The 6124-nt window shown below is 38.7% G+C and overlaps 1 non-coding gene across 1 annotated transcript; it reads left to right on the top strand.

Annotated features, from left to right (window-relative positions):
* The first annotated feature begins 3523 nt into the window (after nt 1-3523).
* trnai-aau (transfer RNA isoleucine (anticodon AAU)) lies at nt 3524-3597 on the top strand. Its single transcript has one exon. It is a non-coding gene; the product is annotated as a tRNA-Ile (tRNA).
* The last annotated feature ends 2527 nt before the right edge of the window (nt 3598-6124 follow it).

The raw sequence follows: 6124 nt of genomic DNA, 5'->3' as shown, positions 1-6124 counted from the left end.
ACCATTCTAAGACAACCATTGACAATAATACTCACCTTAATGAATTCTTTGTCTGCATCTTGGCTGCATCTGAGCTGGTGGTTGAAAAGCAGGGCCCGCAGCTGTCGGTTCTGGTGCTGGATGTCATACTGCTTAGCTGTCTGACAGGCCCGCACAACTCGTAGGTCTGTTCAAGGTGGCACTTGTACACCTCAATTTCCATCGTAATTGTCCTGTACAACCATTAAAAATTTGACAGAAGTTAAAAAACAGCAGAACGGTTTGTTACAACTGGAAAAAAATAAATAAGAAAATATTGTTTGTTGTTGTACATGAAAGTCAGAGAGCCATGAGGATAAGCCCTCTTGTCCAAAGTTCTGATCAGCAGTTATGACCTCCTAACACTGCAATCAAAATGCACGGGCAAAAGATGCATTACTGAAAAAACACTCTGCACATCTGGATTTCATGTCACCACAGTCAAAGTTGAAGGCTTTGTTCGGTGAAAAGAAAACAAATGTATCAAAGTTGATGTTATACTCAGTAAGAACTCAGTACAGTAAGAAACTGCAAAATACTCAGAAAACTCTGTGCATGAGTCAGTGGCTCAATAGTCCAACTAAAATCAGCCAGGACCACAGTTTAGTTGGGTTAAACATGAGTCAACTAAATCCTTAGTCAGAGAATGATATTCTGTCTTTGCTGCTTACATGATCAGCTTCTTTCAAATAGCCATGTAAACTTAGTTATTTAGGAATAATATCAAACTACATGTGGGCCATCAGATCCTGTTTGCCCTTGAAGACCCACTCACAATCTTTGCCCAAGTCCAGCAATGGACATGCATTACCTTGCACAGTTTCACAGCTCTGGCACTGCAATCAACAATGCATACGTCTTAACTAAGAAGGCAACAGTTCAAATGGAAAACCTACTTCCTCTCTGGGAGTGAAGGAAGCCAGCTGCTTGATCTTCAGTGTCTGGTTGAGTCTTGGATGCATCAAGCACAGGGACACCAGCTGATACCCCATGGTTGAGGTGCTCCATATATTGTGCAAGGATCGGTTCGTTATAATCACCATTCTGCATTTTTTAACAGCAGCAACAGCATAAAATGGTTCAGGTAAGGGTGCATCATTGGAAGACTTTCACTAAAATATGTCCTCACCATGTCTCAAATACAGCAATACCTCTTAGAAGCCATTGTACTGCACACAGAATGGACAGTCTCAGCAGTTTCTGTTCTCATATGGAACCTCAGTGTTTTGATTACAGAACCAGCAATTCACAATGACATGAACTGGTTTCTTCCCATTGAATAGGGAGTTTATATATATAAATGAATTTGATCAAACTATAGCAATGATTGTGAGCAAGGAGCTTTCATTTTACAGCCTAAAAATGAAAGTGGCAAATAAATGTATGTTACAAATAAACCAAACTTGAAACGTTATATGAATAGCTTCATGTTGAATATACACAGTTAATCAGTCATTACAAACTACATTCTATTAATACAGAATGTTTATGAAAGTTAATTTAATCTAATTAACAATAAATGAACAGTCGAATATTGTAGTTCAAACAGTCCGATAGCTGTAGTAATGGCTTAACTCATTTTGCTTATTTAGAGAGAACGATACATTTGAAAACCCACAGGTTTGTGAATTTGGGTCTCTAAATCATACAAAAGTAGGTTTTCTATTGCTGAACAGTTAGCTAGCTAACAAACTACCAGCACCTAAACGATCAAAGTTGAAAGCTGAACAATGAAATGGTTCCACAAGGAATGGTTTATAGCCCCGAGTTTGACACTCGCTGACCTCAACTGTTAGCTAGCTAACTAGCGTATCGCTGTGATAAAGCGATACAATCTTTAGCAATGAGGACATGAATAAAGTATCCTTTACAATTTTCACAATATTGTGAAATTTAATTTGCTGGCATTGGAGGTTATTAAATATTCACAATATCAATAATAATTCCTTGGCTCACAGAATCAGACATTACATTTTTGCTGTTATGGCAGCTGTTATAAAGATCATATTTATACAGAACCCTGTTCAGTTAGTGCTAGTATTGAGGAACCATTGCATAACTAACAGCGGTACAGAGGCAGAAACATCATGTGTTCAGATGAATAACTGGATGTGTGTGAGACAGTCTGTGAGAGGTTTGCATTTGTGTGTTGCATGACTATGAGTGGGAAAACCATATAAAGGTAAAAACATTACCTCTGCAACAAGGATCTCTTCTATTTGAAGGAAAGGTTTAAGTTAGACACAGTCTCAACAGAGTAAGTTAAATCTGTCTGTGTTAAGACCAGTTGACATATCAGTGGTTTATCACTGATTATGTCTGCCACTGAGATACCACAAATTAAGCTTTCCAGATTCCAAGACATACAGTTGTGCAGTGTGAGCCATACATCAATTTGAAAACTTCAAAAGTCACGTAATGTGTGCATGGCATAAGCGTATTAGCAGGTCCCGAAAACATTTGCTATCAGAAAGGATTTCATCATAGAAAAAAACTACAAATTCTAGACTTGAGAATGTGAGCATCAATCCCACTAACACTCACATACTAAAAGAGCACTCTACCACTTGACCTAGTTCTCCTAGAGTGGGACTTGTTTGCAGATCGGACAAAAGCTGAAGACACAGTGGAATGGCAATTCTCTAGGAGATCATACCAAATCCTGCATCCACCCTAAATATTTCATCTAGCTGTGAAGTCAAAAAAGCTTATTCCTGAAATGACAGGAATAGTTCTTGCAGATTCTGATATGCTATGCAAACACTATAAAATGTGAGCTATGTTAGATCTGGCAGCCATTGGCTCTAACTGTCTCTTTTTATTGAGTTAAGCAATGCTTACAGAATAACTTTCTATGGCTTCAAATACTTCCAAGAATTAAACCTTGCAGAGCTCTGTAGCTAGACACATTGTCTCTGTCGGTTTGACATGTTCATTTGACAAACTAGCTAAAATAGCATCTTTTGGTTTGAATAAATTGCCCCTTAGACCCAGACAAAAAATTGCTCAAAATCTTTCTGCTTATTCATGCAGCAATGACACAGATTTCCAAAGAAAGAGGACGTATGGTTAAAGCTAGAAAAAAATGCCTACTCTGTGCTCAGGCAGAAAATCTGATATTTTAAATATGTCCCTAAAAGGTTTATATTCCTTGGCTCACAGAATCAGACATTACATTTTTGTTGTTATGGCAGATTTCATGGTGTAATAGACAGCACTATGTAACTCACAGCAATAAAGCTCAGTGGACTTTGCAATTGATGATTTCGTCACTGTGTACAACTGCACTGAATTGCTCTTTAACAAAAGCTTCTCCACATTTGCTTTTGAAGTTTAATTCAAAAGTTGGCTGCAGAATAACCATTTGTCAGAGGGAACAATAAGTGTCAACTTTCACCTATGCTCGGTCGAAAAAGTGGCCGTAATCTTGTGGACACCAAGTCTACAATTTCATGGAAAGGTTCCCTTCAGTGCTGTACCAAAAACTGCAAAATGAACGGAGAAAGGCCGATTAGCTCAGTTGGTCAGAGCGTGGTGCTAATAACGCCAAGGTCATGGGTTTGATCCCCATATGGGCCATGTGGGTTTTGTTTGATGAATGACCCCTTGTCAACAAACCACCTGTTTGAACTTGTGTTGCTTATAACATTGCTTGTAAATCACAATCTGCTAAGACATGTTCCAAGTACATGAGAGTGTGTTCTTGATTACAAAACTTTACCCATGGATTTGTGCTTGTTTACAAATCTTGGACAATGCAGAGAAAAGTATGAAATCAGAGGGACTCTGGCATTAGTGTAAGGCTCTCGATCGCTGTGTGAATAGGTCAAAGAAGCCATTCCAGAGGCATGCAGACAACCTGCATCCTCCCCATCAAATTATAGCCAGTTAGGTGTCTGGAAGTGCCAGGGAGTTCAAATCCTTTAGTCTGAAATGTGTTGGGATATGATTATGCCTGCCACTGAGGTCTGACAGCTCCACAGTTGCCTTGTGAAAAGAATACAGTATAGACCGGCACCGACATACATTACTGTATACATCAGAGATCAGCGCAGGAATATCAGTTTGTAAACCCGCCAAATCTGCCCCCACAGGCTCCCTGAGTTCTACTAATCGCTCCAACACCTTGTTTCAACCTCAGTTTCTTTTTTTTTGAAGCGCATGAGGCAGCTTCAGCTATTTCCACAGGCAATCATATTAGATGTGCCATCAGTAACCAGACATGTGACTTTATTTTATTTCCCATTCTTCCATAAGAGAGGATTTCACACAGGCCAAATTTTCAGCCGTATGCGCCTGCAGGAATTTCACAACACCAAGTAGTGTAGACTACAGAAATGTGTTGTCATCTATAAAATGGCAGGTCACAGCCAAGAAGGCATCCACATTAAGAGATGTCCACATATCTGCTGACAAACTCATTGCAGGAATTTTCTGGACCTCAGCTTTGGCCTTCTCTTTCTCTTATTGACATTTGGCCTCAACCATGGCCTTTACAGTCTAAAGGGAAGGAAGAAAATAATTATATATATTTTTAATACTACTCTCATAATGTATCCATGTCACCACACATACCTTCCTAGTTAGGAGAATATAAGTTGAATCCAATTTTGCTACCAAGTCCCTGAAGCTTTTATCCTCAACTATGCTAAATGGCTGTGTGTCTCTAACTATCATGGGGACCAAAGCCTCATCCAGCTCTTCCTTTCTGGTCACTGCTTTGTAAAGATTAGATTATACTTTGTCACCAAAAAATATAGTACTCACCAATGAAATTCACTTTATAATCCAATCCAAACTGCAAATAACATTTAAGGTGCAGAGAATAATGCAATATATATATATATATGTATATGTATATAGAGTATATACACATTTTATATACATGTGCATAATAACGTTAACACCTTGTGACAACTGATAAATAAGCCAAATGACATTGGCAAGGGTGACAGTAGGAAAAACTCACTGGAATGGTGGAAGGGACTTGGAAGGTGTCAGACTCAAAAGGGAACTCATCCTCCTTCGGTTAACCCTGGATAAACCTGGGCAAAGATGAGTTGGGTAGAGGATGGCTGACAAATTGTAAGCATGAAAGATACACTACAGCATTCCTACACAAAGACATCATAGGAGATAGAAACAGAGCACAGTTCACCTGGATAGAACACCTGGGTAGAAATACAGTAACTCATTATTATAACAGTACAAAGAAATGAAATGTGGATCATCCAGGTGAGGTTCATCTGCTAATCTGCACATAAATATTGTTTGTGACAGTGCAGAATGTTGCAGGTAAATGGAGGGCAAGGTGCTGTCATTTTAAGCATTTTAAGGCAGGTCCAGGAAGGAGAAACCCCAGCAGGTAGGAAGAGTTAGTGGGGAGCACAGATAGCACAGCACTCCAGAATCATGTACTGGAGCATGGTGTGTCCACTGGGGGGAGGTGGGGTGGTTGGAAGAGCATAAAAGACTGTTGTTACTGCAAAGATTCATTTAGACCTTTCATTTGGACTGTTATTCTTTTTTTAGGGGGCGGGGGGGGGCATGTATTTAATGAAATAATAACGAAAAATTAATAGATGAATTCATACCAACTCAAATTTGCTGGTAAAGAAATCATTTGTAAGGTAAAAGTTATTTTAAGAGTGATGTTAAGGAATTTTTTTAAATGTTAATTATAATTTCATTAGAATAATTCTAACATCTACGGGATGATCTGAGGGTTAAAGAAAAAAGAGGTGGACCTTATGGGCAATAAAGCAAAAGTCATTATTGTAGTACAAGACCCTTTGTTCTAGCTAAGTGATCTGCTGCATCTCAGTTTGAGTCATGTAGAATTCTAAAGACAGAAAGTCTTTATTCTGGCATAAAATAAAACTGAAGGGGGAAACATACTTTGAGTTAGTACCAGTAGTTATTGATTGTACACAAAGTCCAGTATGCATCCAAATGTAATCAAGAGATATCTGTTGGTAGCTGAACATCTCCAACTCGTACAATGCAATGTTTCTTCTTTGTGTCAAATGAACTTAACAATTCAAACATCCATAACTGGCCGTGTTTCTTGCCAACATACTGGTGTTTGGACTTATGGGATTACATG

This window comes from Electrophorus electricus, unplaced genomic scaffold, assembly GCF_041902795.1.
Source record: "Electrophorus electricus isolate QZ-2024a unplaced genomic scaffold, ASM4190279v1 Scaffold73, whole genome shotgun sequence".
In the NCBI taxonomy this organism is placed as follows: Eukaryota; Metazoa; Chordata; class Actinopteri; order Gymnotiformes; family Gymnotidae; genus Electrophorus; species Electrophorus electricus.
Note: the sequence above shows the minus strand (reverse complement) of the source record. Positions and strands in the feature narration are given on the sequence as shown.